The sequence below is a fragment of the Pelodiscus sinensis genome, chromosome 15 (genome assembly GCF_049634645.1).
Source record: "Pelodiscus sinensis isolate JC-2024 chromosome 15, ASM4963464v1, whole genome shotgun sequence".
NCBI classification, from domain to species: Eukaryota; Metazoa; Chordata; order Testudines; family Trionychidae; genus Pelodiscus; species Pelodiscus sinensis.
In genome coordinates this window covers 12,903,266-12,915,545 of record NC_134725.1, presented here as the reverse complement: position 1 = coordinate 12,915,545, position 12,280 = coordinate 12,903,266, and the positions used below count along the sequence as shown (strand labels likewise).

The 12,280-nt window shown below is 40.4% G+C and overlaps 1 long non-coding RNA gene across 3 annotated transcripts in view; it reads left to right on the top strand.

Moving 5' to 3' along the window:
- The first annotated feature begins 809 nt into the window (after positions 1 to 809).
- LOC142818475 (uncharacterized) overlaps positions 810 to 12,280 on the top strand; it is a 44,801-nt gene continuing 33,330 nt past the window's right edge. For all 3 annotated transcript variants that reach the window (XR_012895953.1, XR_012895955.1, XR_012895954.1), the window contains exon 1: positions 810 to 1,016. This is a non-coding gene — a long non-coding RNA (uncharacterized LOC142818475). The remainder of the gene's footprint in view (positions 1,017 to 12,280) is intronic.

Below are 12,280 nucleotides of genomic sequence, written 5' to 3'. Positions count from 1 at the left end.
CACAGTAACTTTTTACCACAATTTTTGTCTTTTCATTTAAATAAGTCACTACAACACAATGACATGGCACCATTTAGATGCACATCTTACAACACATCACATGCAAGGAGATATTAAGCAGTATCAGCTAGATAGAGTTGAGACAGTTTAGCTAAAATAAGAAATTTCCTGAAATATTAATTAAAAATTCAAGCCTTAATCATTTGAGGTTCTGAAATATTCAGTACTGATTTCAGGGGTTGGAAATGAAAAAGACAAAAATTCCGTGGACCAATCTTTGTCGGTCTTGCAGTATTTTCAATGGAAGGAGCAAAGAATCTCACCAAAAACATGTTTTCACAACATTTTTATTAATTTGCATAGGTTTGGAAAATTTGGATCCACTTTCTAACTGCTGGGGAGCAAGTTAAAATCTGGTGTAGATCACAGCAACTCAACTGTAATCAAACTATTTGCATCTACTTACATTAGGTCTGGATTTGGCCCATCAACATGTTTGAAGTTTTAAAGGTTTACCCTGCTTAGTAAATGCAGTAGTGCTAACAGCATTATGGATGATCTTGTCTGCATTAGCCACCCTGGCTGAATCAGTGCTGTATTAGATACAGCTATAGTAACATTATAGTTTCCACAAAGATGCTTTAGCAATTTACCCTGGTGATTAAACTGCAGCCATATTTATATTTCAGAATAAATAACAGGGTAACTGTGAAATATGGGGCTACGATTCCATCGACGGATTCTGGTGACATCATAAACCACAAGAACCAAGCCTGAGTCATCAGAACTCCTGAGATGGAATTATAAACCCTAGCATTCCAATTGTGCTCTTTAAAGATATTTGATATAGTATATGGATCTGACCAAATGAGAGAGCGAGGCAAGAGACAGACCACCAGTCTCCTAAGCCAACCATGCACTCTCCTGACCACCATGAGTCTGCAGCCAAAGAGTGGTAACATCTGCAGTTGTCACAGAGAACTGGAGACAGACCACTGAACATTCGGCTTAGCCAGGTACATGTCTTTAGTCAGCTGCGCAACCCAAGATTGATCACAGACTGCAGTGGGTAGCATGTGAACAGGTTCTTAGCCTTGCAGCCAGTCCATGTAATCTGAATTCCCCATATAGGCTTTTAGGGGAGTTAGGAACCATGAAGCACCAGTAAGAGAAATTTGCTGATTTAGGAGTTCTGTTTCCTTAGCAAATTCATCTTTATTGGAGAGGGGTGGACTCCAAGAAGGTATGGCACAAAGCTCTGCAAACTGCATTCCACTCTGTATTCCACCCTGATGAAGTTTGTATCTTAGCTTTGAGTCCACTGGAGTCCACCACAGGTTTTGTGCACAGCCTGAGACTTTAATATATATTTTTTGTCTTCATGTTTTCTCTTCTGTAAGAAGGATTAGGGGCTAGATTCTATTGGTGTAAATTGGTGACATTGATTTACACAGGCTGAGGATCCGGCCCAATGCCCATGCAGTTGAGATAATATAATCCCACAGTTAATGACTGTAGTGGTTGATAACCATTGATAGCTTTGTACATTTTGGCCCCTGAAATGTTATTTAAACATGTTGACATATCAGAGGACCTAGTGAGATAGAAGACTGGCAACAAGGCAAAGGAATCTTTCATTTCTAAAGTTTTCCAGTTCATATCCAACATTCACCAACATTTATTGTTAGCAGTTAACAAAAAAGGAAGCCGTGGTTCTCTCCCTGCTTGGGCCCTGATCTAGAACAGCTTTCACATGATGATTGTAACCACCCTGTGGTTAATCCATGAGCCACAGAAAAAAGCTGATATGTCTGAGTTTGTTGAAAGACTCAGCAGAGAGGCCAATGCTGTCCTTGAACAGAACAAACAGTATGCTGAGCTCCCAAAAGTGAATCCAACACCTACCTTCTCTTTTTCCTTCCGCCATGTTCCATCACTATATCTCATGCAGTAACCCGTGTTCACAGATTTATAGTTTGACCCTCTTCTTTGTGAAATATTTTTATATAATGGAGATTGCCTATCTCCTAGAGCTAGAAGGGACCTTGAAAGGTCATTGAGTCCAGTCCCCTGCCTTTACAGCAGGACCAAGTACCATCCCTGATGAATTTTTACCCCAAATTCCTAAATAGCCTCCACAAGGATTGAACTCACAACCCTGGGTTTAGCAGGCCAAGGCTCAAACCACTGAGCTATCCCTCCCCTCTACATGTATGCATGTAGGGGAGAAGTTTTAAAAACTCATCATTGGCCTAACTCTGATCCCACTGAAGTCAATCATTAAGTGGTAACTGTTAGACCAATTTTGAGCATTTTTTAAAATCCCATATGTATATTTTTTGTTATAGCATATAATGAAACAAGCAATGTAATGCATTTGATTAGACATAGAAACAAAACTACAGTTAATAGCTTTTTATACAGATTTTAGAGCTGTGTGTCACATGTCTGCAATGAAGTACATTTGCAGAGTCTAAAAAAACAGACGACTGAGATTGAGTCTGACCTCCATGTAAATCTGGAATGACTATAATACAGTCAATTATTTCAGAGTTCCACCAGTGTAAATGAGATCAGATTGTGATATATTATGATTTTTCTTGAAATTCACTATCTTGCCTCTTCTTGATGGAAAGAGGAGTCATACAGATGTAAATTTCATAAAATTTCCATGCTTTTGTAATTGGAAAACAAGTGGCAGTATTAAGCATCATTTAAAATCCATTGACTCAATAGAACTATATTTACTGCACCAGGTCTAAATTTGTCTCTGTGCGTGTATACTTTCCAATTTATGAGTTCCTTCTACCTACCCACTATGTTTTGGCTGTTGTCCACATTGTACTGTTTTCCTTCGTTTTGCCTCCTTTTCATGATCATGGCTTAAGTTTCTCTTGGCATGTCTTAGATAGTTGCAACTTCCATGGAGTGCGTTATTAGGAAGATACTACTCCTCACCCATTTTGCAATTCCAGTTCTTGCAGCTTCCTTGGGAAATCAATGATCTTTGCAATACTCCACTGGAGCGATGCTATGAACAAGAGGCAAGGTGCGTTAGTGGATGGGTTTTGATGTTAGCTTGGGATCCATATCTGATTCTTGCACTGACTTGTTCTATAAGCCTGAGCAAATCATTTCATTTCTGTTGCCCTATGACCCTTTGTCTTGTCCCATATATAGGTTCTTTAGAGTTCGGACTGTCTCTTACTCACTGTTTGTACAGTATCTAGCACAATGAAGCTCTGATGGGGGCCTTCACATGATATTGCAATATAAATAAGAAGCAGAACAGCAGAATTCATTTCACAAATGGTCCAAAGATTCAAGACCACGTCAAAGGAATCTCCCAGTTCCTCCATTTCCTGAGCACAAAGAGTGGGAAAAGAAACTCAGCTCCTTTATCATTTTCATTTTGACTACCTTACCACAAACCCAAATAGTTGCCTCCTCTCATGTGGCTGCAGGGGAAAGTTCCACCCATCACAGTCATAGTACCCAGTGTTTTTCATTTGAGAAGAGCTCACATTTGAGCTTCATGATAAATTCCTCTTTCTCTCCCAGCCTCCCCTGAAAAAAGAGGAGGAAAAAAGCCTGAAATTGATTTTTTTGTGCTGTTATTTTACTTCCCCTAGAGCTTCATTTGGAATAAACAAACTAAGTAAAAGACACTGAAAATAAAACAACAACAAACCACACCACCTTTCATTTGGTGTCATTGTTTCCACACAGAAGGGTAAAAGCAAATAGGTTTCCAACTTCGGACTTTTTAAATTAAGCTGTTTTCTGTCACCAGAGGTTGGCAGGTTGAGGAGCGAGGTCTGTAGTTTTATTTCTCATCAGATTTAATTTGCTGAGCACATGCCCCAAGAAGAATGGCCTGAAAAATAAAAAGAAATAGAGGCAATCGAGAAAGGGAAATATCCCTTTGGTATGTGTGGCAGAGAATCCAGGACAGCAACACCAGCGTTTAAGGCACTTTGAGGGTTCTTTCCACCCTCGTCACACTTCTTATGGAGAAGCAGAAACCTAGTCACAGCTGTGTGCATGTTTATGTTACACAAATGCAATTAATGCTGCCTGCCACTGATCTACTGCTTCTAAACAATCCCTCTTCTTCTCCTCCCTCAGCTCGACCGATCACATATGTTTCCATTTCTGGCAGCTGAAAACTGTGCCTGGTTCTTCAAGAGTCACCTTTCCTGGCACACAAGACTGTAGTTCCCTTTGTAGCACAGCTCAATGAGAGAAGACATCTCCAGGTGCATCTACACTGCACCGTTATTTCAAGATAACTAGTGTTATTTTGATATAACAATGTGAGCATCAACACAGCCGTTCTGTTATTTCAAAATAATGGACAGGCTTACTCCAAAATCTGTAAACCTCATTCCACAAGGAATAATGCCTATTCTGAAATAGCTATTTAGAAATAAGGTATGTGTAGATGCTTCACTGCTGCTATTTTGTAATAGCCCTTCATCAGGGCCATTCCAAATTATTCCTACCCAGTACCTCTGAGGCTCTAAACTGAGACATCACGTCTCCATTAGGGAAGCCTGCCTCAGACTAATTTTGAGGCTTCCCTGCAGTATAGATGTGCTATTTTGAAATAAGCTATTTTGGAATAACAATTCTGGAATAGCTTATTTTGAAATAAGCATGCAGTGTAGATGTACCTCAAAGTACGCTGGAAGCTTAAGAAATCTAAACAGGCCACCTTCTGAGTGCTATTTCTGGGTGATAGAAGCACTGATCCAATTGCACTTAAACTATAAGTGAAGATTACAATCAACCACAAGAAGAGCAGGGTTAGGACCACAGAGAGTACTGTAAGCAGGGCGCTAGATGGAATCCATACCAAGATGGTTCCAAAATCCATGGCTGTATGCTCTCTTTATTCCATGGGAATGAAAAAGAGTGTGATTTCTCTGTTTGCTTCACAATAAGGCAGTATTCTTTGGCTCTCTCTTTTCATTTGAGAGCTATCATGGGTAAGTTCCTGACAAGAATAAGCACATTTCAGCCTCTATATTCATTCAATACCATGTCTCCACCATCAGACCAAAACCAGAGTGTGGACAGGTGGGGTGAAAAGGGGATTCATCTCCAGGCTCATTTTGTCAAAATCAAGTGCATGAGTTTGTGACAGTCCATTGCAGCACTTTGAAATCACCTAAGCAAGGCCTCATTTTTCTGTCTTCTCCAAAAAACATGTATATTTTCTAAATATAATGTATATTACATGCACCTTGCCTACAAGGTCCCTCCATGCTGTTTTCAATATGAAGAAACCAGCACACCTAGAGCAAGAAAGCAAAACTATTTGTTTTGTTCCAGAGTTTCTTCCCTGGGCTTTCCCCTCACATGCCAGTAACTCCTTCCAAGAAGCAATTCAGTTTTTCTGGCTATTCATTCTGAGCTCATGCCCAGCCACCTTTTGCTTTGCACTGAAGGTTGGAATGAGACCAGAGCGCTCACTGTGCGCTCCAAATTAAAACATAGGCTCTTTGCAGGAACCTCTTCTAGCAAAGCATGTGAGTGCAGATGTTTATAGGGTATATCTACACTGCAGTAAAACACACATGGCTGGCTCATGTAAGCAGGCTCAGGCTCTCAAGCTACATCTACACTACGAGTTTTGCATGAGTCATGGTCTCATCTGTTTTTGCGCTAGAGATTTTGCTCAAAAACACGCAATGTGAATGTTTTCTTTTTGCGCAAAAAAACCCCTTTTCCATGGATCTTGCAGAAAAGGGGGTTTTTGCACAAAAAGAAAACATCCACACTGCTTGTTTCTGAGCAAAAACCCTATCACAAAAATGGACCAGCAGAAAATATGCAAATAAGATTAACTCTTGCAAATTAGTCCCTCATTAGCATATTTTTTCGCCAAGAAAACTCGTAGGCTATGTCTAGACTGCAGGCTTCTTTTGAAACAGGCTCTTTCGAAAGCATCTTTCGAAAGAGCCTCTTTCGAAAGATCGCGTCTAGACTGCAGGCGGATCTTTCGAAAGAGCAATCCGCTTTTTCGAAAGAGAGCACCCAGCGAGTCTGGATGCTCTCTTTCGAGGAAGCCCTATTTACATTGAAGAACGCCTTCTTTCGAAAGAGGAACTTTCGAAAGAAGGCGTTCTTCCTCGTGAAACGAGGTTTACCGCCATCGAAAGAAAAGCCGCGTTCTTTCGAAATAATTTCGAAAGAACGCGGCTTGAGTCTGGACGCAGGGGAAGTTTTTTCGGGAAAAGGCTACTTTTCCCGAAAAACCCCCTGAGTCTGGACACAGCCGTAGTGTAGACGTAGCCTCAAGGTATAGACTGCGGGGCTATAAAATTGTAGTGTAGACATCCAGGCTCAAGGTTCCAGAGCCCAAACTGCAGGACAGCTTTACAGCCCCACAGTCTGAGCCCAAGTCACATGGGCCAGCGACAGGTGTTTTATTGCAGTGTAGACATCCCCTAAGAGCTAATAGTCTCCTGGCTCTTTTTTATGGAGCTTAGTCTGTCTCTTTTATGAAGTTGAGTACATTTCGGAAGACTCTGCCATTTGGGAGTAATTATCACATTAGAACCATTCAGGCCTGGGCCACACCAAACTGAAATAAACCAGGATCTTTTGTAGACCAACATCACCTCTCATTTGTGAATGGCAAGAAATTCCTTTGACATTTAACAGTGGGGTTTTTTTGGTCTCAGAAGTGTTGAGAATTTAAAAATATTAATATAAAAAGGCCTGGGGTTCTTGGCAGAGTGCCCCATGCCAAAATTATCCCACTATGGAATATAGTATGAAATAGTTTACCAGTATAAACAACCTAGTGCTGGCTGAATAGCAAAACAAAACCGATTTCACTAATCTTTTCACAAATAAAACTGCCATGTCCTCTTACTGTTGATTTGGGAGTCATTTGTAAGCAGTTTCTCACATGAGTATCCCATTGAGACTGGCCATGTAAATAGCTGCTCATTATCTCAGACCTATTGTTAGAGATACAGCTGTCTAGAAAGTGTCAAAAATATTGATGCAAGGAAAATGAACATTTTCAATTGAGTTTTCTATAGATTTTTTTCTTCCCTGTTTTTATATAGGTATCTGTAAATGAATTCACCCCAATATTTCACTATTTTAGCATGTCCAGTCTGAATGCTCCCTGCTACTCACTATCCTTCTGTTAGGATATGTCTACACAGCAGGGCTAAAGTGGAATTAAGCTACGCATCTTCAGCTACTTCAATTGCATAGCTTAATTTGAAATAGCTTAATTCGGCTTTTGACACTGTCTATACTGCAGTAAGGTGAAGGAAGAACACTCTTCCTTTGACTTCCCTACTCCACGAGATATGAAGTTTACCATGAGTTGGTGTAAAAAGTGCTCCAGCTCAACATTATTTCGAAATAAAGGCTTGTAGCATAGGTGCACCCTATGTTATTTCAGAATAACATCAATTATTCCGAAATAACGTTGCTGTGTAGACGTAACCCCACAAACACTTACTTTACCTAATCAGAAAGCAGAAACAGTTCCTTGTGATCTACGTGAAACAACCACACAACAGGAAATGAAGATAGCTATAGATAATGTTTACGCCACCCTGTGAAAGTTATTCGTACAGTTTATTTGGCTAATGTTCATACATAACATCTATCTGTTGGAAATCAAAATCAACCTTTCAAAAAGGTGAATGAATTCATAATGAATATTTTTAATAACAAATAGAACTTTTCTACCAGCCGTTGTATACAAAAGTTCCAAGCAAAGTGGATTGACTACTGAGATTGTTCAGATGACACTATAGATAATTTCCATCCTGTATAATGAACCCAACAGTGTCTGATTACCTCTTTCTCAATATGATACAGTTTGGAAGGTAGATTACTAGAACAGCCATAGAAATATAACCTAGATCTGGCCTGAAGGGCAGATAACAGTTTGACAGGGTTTCCCATTTTTAACAGGTTGGCTCCTTTACAAAGTTCTGATCTAGAACACAGCATAGGATTATGTTAAAATTATTGTACTAGGAAGATAACCAATCACAAAGAATGATTCAATTGCTTGAATTGGTGCTGAAAATGATTTAAGTGTTAGTGTATTATTTGTTCAAAATTGTATTTATTGAGGGTTTCCTTGGCCTGGTCTTTATTATGGGGAAAGAATGGAAATTTTAAAGAATTCCTTAAAATGACATAAAAATCTTCACTTTGTTTGGGAATTGTTTCTCAACTATGTCCCCTATAATGGTAATGACAGTGGTGTTGTACCATCATTGTTATAGCTTTATCTCAATTTCAGATTTGATCTCATGATGAGCTGCATGCTTAGGGAAAAGCTTTCGGACAGATCTGTTTAATTACCACCTTATCAGCGACCAAAGCTCCCCTTAAAACTCAATTCTGCCATGCTGCTCACAAGACACTGCTAGCGGACAATGGCTAGGCAGGCAGTGAACCATGACTGTGACATATATGTAATGTGTGCGTTGCTTCTTTCTTCACCTCTCACTGTGAACCCCCTCCTTTTGGTTGTTTTGCCCACTTCTCATATCCATACTTATAACCATGCTCTTTGGGAAGGGGCTATCTTTGGAATAAGTGTCTACCCAGCAGATCCTAGGTTCCAGATTGTTGTTATCATAATGTGAATGAAGAAAGCTTTGTAACAGAGGTTATTCTTAATTGTACCCTAATCTGTATGCAAATGAGATTTTTCACTCACAGATCTTTGTGGCAGCATTGCATCCCCCTGACTAGCATCAGTAATTACTAGGAAACAGAATAAGCAACAAGGAGTCCTGTAGCACCTTATAGACTAACAGATGTATTGGAACATAAGCTTTCATGGGCAAAGACCTACTTCATCAGAGGCATGTAGTGGAAATTTCCAGAGGCAGGTATAAATATGCAGGCAAGAATCAGGCTAGAGATAACGAGGTAAATTAAATCAGGAAGGATGAGGCCCACTTCTAGCAGCTGATCTGGAGGTGTGAACACCAAGAGAGAAGAAACTGCTTTTGTAATTGGCTAGCCATTCACAGTCTTTGTTTAATCCTGAGTGGATGGTGTCAAATTTGCAGATGAACTGCAGCTCAGCAGTTTCTCTGTAAAGTCTGAAGACTAACACGGCTACCCCTCTGATACTAGGAAACAGAATGACATGCACCAACCTATTTTCCATAGGCCTCTGGGCAGCCCTCTGATAGTAATGGGTGTCAGCCATTACTGACATGAGCTAGAGAAGAAAGGCTCTTTACCCTATTACCAAACTTCAGAGTTATACCAACCATGTTTCTTTTAGACCTCTCCTCTTTCTCGCAACTTCTGTGCTGCAGGCTTTCCACTGACATCCCATCAACATGAACAAGAAGTTTGTCTGTGTGCTGTTTATCTGAAAATGGTGCTTGAGATAGCCACAAGGGTGGGAGAGAAATGCTCCTTTATAAGCAGCACAATTCAGGAGAAGGTAAAGAAGTCTATCCCCAAAAAGGACTTGATCTCACATAAAGGGGGTAAAGTTTTTAAAGGACTGAAATTTTCTGAGTTTTCCCTCCTCTTTCTGGAGCTGGACTATGGCTAATTTTCTCCCTTCTGGCTGGCTAGTTAGATCAACCAAAAGCAAGAAGCCCTGGAAATGGCTTATTTATGGTGGTAATAAATGGTAAAAAATGGCGGTAGGTTGGGTTCTCCTTTTGCGACATGGGGCCCAGATTATCTACTCTTAACTCTTCCTGCCTTAATCAGCCATTGGCACCGTCTCCTCGCTTGAGCAGAAGCCTGTACAGTTGCATAGTACTTGGCAGACCTTACCACCAAGGAAGCACTAGTGTGGGAGAGAGAGGAAAAAAATTCAATTTCTTGTCATCTGTGTGCAAAGGTGCACTGAAAGAGGACGAGGAAAGAGATATCACCCACTGATTGTTTTGTGGATTTTTTTAAAAAAATCTGTTCATAAAGACAGTGAAGTGAAAAAATGTGCCTCTAATTATTACCCCTCCATGCTTCCTAAAAGCCTCTCTCTGAACTTTTAAGTCTCCTCAAGTTTCACGTCCTCTCTCTCCATTTTTTTTATTTAAACTAATCTAAAAAAGCTATAAAAAGCCCCTGACACTATAAATTCCCTTGTAAACCCTGGTTTTATAGGTTTAATTGCCTCATTTTACTGCCTTGCATGCTTTGTTCCTTAAGCAGTTTGAAGAGCAGCCCAGTGCTTCAGTGCAAGCAGGAGGCTTAAGAGAGAGAGGCTGTCAATGCTCTGCTGGGGTTGCTTTTGGTCAGGTCTTGGCATGATCAGTGCCCTATGGAGACTGAGTCTTGAAACTCTTCCAAGCAGACTCACCACATGCAGTAAGTTGACCTAGACATGTATGGGAAGCACTGGGAAATTCAAATGTCACATGGCATGGCAGTTGTTGAATCTCTGAAAAGCCTTAAGGGAAGGGAATGAGATCAATGATAAAGGCATTCTTGCCAGGGTGGGTTAATCATAATATTGCCTAGCTTACAGAATGAATATCTAGTTTTGTGGAGAACCAGAGGGACAGGGAGGGAACTCACTTGCTTAAGTTCACATACCAGGCCTGTGGCAGCATTGGAAATAGAGCCCATTTCTGAGTCCAAGTCCAGTGCCTATACACTGAGTTATACTGCCTCCCATGGAATCACAGAATACTAGAACTAGAAAGGACCTTGAGAGGTCATCGAGTCCAATCACGGCAGGACCAACCACCATCTGGATCATCCTGACAGGTGTCTGTCTAACCTGCTCTTAAAAATCACCAGTGATGGATATTCTACAACCTCCCTAGGCAATTTATTCCAGTGTTTAACCACCCTGACATTTAGGAAGGTTTTCCTAATGTCTAACCTAAATCTCCCTTGCTGCAATTTAAGCCTCTTGATTATTGTCCTATCGTAAGAGGTTAAGGAGAACAATTTTTCTCCCTCCTCCTTTTAACACCCTTTTAGATACTTGACAACCACTATCCTGTCTCCTCTCAGTCTTCTCTTTTCTAAACTAAATAAGCCCAGTTCTTTCAGCCCTCCCTTATAGATCATGTTTTCTAGACCTTTAATCATTCTTGTTGCTCTTCTCTGGATCTTCTCCAGTTTCTCCACATCTTTCTTGAAATGTGGTGCCCAGAACTGGACACAATACTCCAAATAAGGCATAATTAGTGCAGAGTAGAGTGGAAGAATGACTTCTCGTGTCTTGCTCACAACAGTCCTGCTAATGCATCCCATCTTTGGAGCTCATCCTGATTTATTATTTCCATTATATTAGCCTCTGTAACTCCCAGTCAAGGTTCAGAACCTCATTGTGCTAGATACTGGCCAGGGTCCCAGCAAGCTCACAGTCTAGGACTATACCTAGACTTCAGAGTATTTCCGGGATACCTCCAGTATCCCACAGAGACTCTGCCACATCCAAGGAATGTGCCTGCTTTTCCAAAAAAAATATCAGAATAGCAGACGCATTTTTCTGGCATCCTTGTAACCCTCATTTTATGAGGAAGAAGGGATGTTCCAAAAATGGGTTTTTTTCCTGACATTTGGTCCAGTGTAGATGGGCCAAAAATTGGAAAAGCCTCTTTGGGAAAAAAAAATCAGAAAAAGATACACAAATTGTGGTTTGCAATTTGCGTATCTTTCTCTGAGTAAACTGTGTAGTCTAGACACAGCCTAGTTTGATTAGAAGGACACACACAGGAACGGGGTCTCATAAAGCCCTTTCCTTTGTTCTTTAGATTTTTGAGATAGCTGACAGCTGGTTGCCATCTTTCAGCTCACAGCATTTTTACAACCAGTGGCCGAATTCCTATCATGCTAGAAACATGTACAAATCCTAGTTATGTCAACAGAACATTTATTTGCTCACCTAGAGCCAAACTATGTAGTGTTGGTGTAGTAGTGTTGGTTCTGGGATATTAGGAAACACAAGGTGAGTGAAGTAACATCTTATTTTGGACCAAACTCAGTTGGTGAGAGAGACAAGCTTTGAAGAAGAGTTCTGTAAGCTCAAAAATTGGTCTTTCCCACCAACAGAAGCTGGTCCACTAATGATATTACCTCAATCACCTTGTCTCTCTAGAACAGGGGAGGGAATGTTTATTGAGAAGACTGAAAAAAACAGTTTCAGGGTTATATGAAAACACTGATTTCTTTAATTCTTCCCATCTACTAGAAATATGGTAATTTCTTTCAAGTACAGAGTAAGAATAGCCTTTCCCCCACTTGTACTCCTTCACTAGTTCTAGAACAAAGCAAAAGCCCAGTATGCAAATGTATT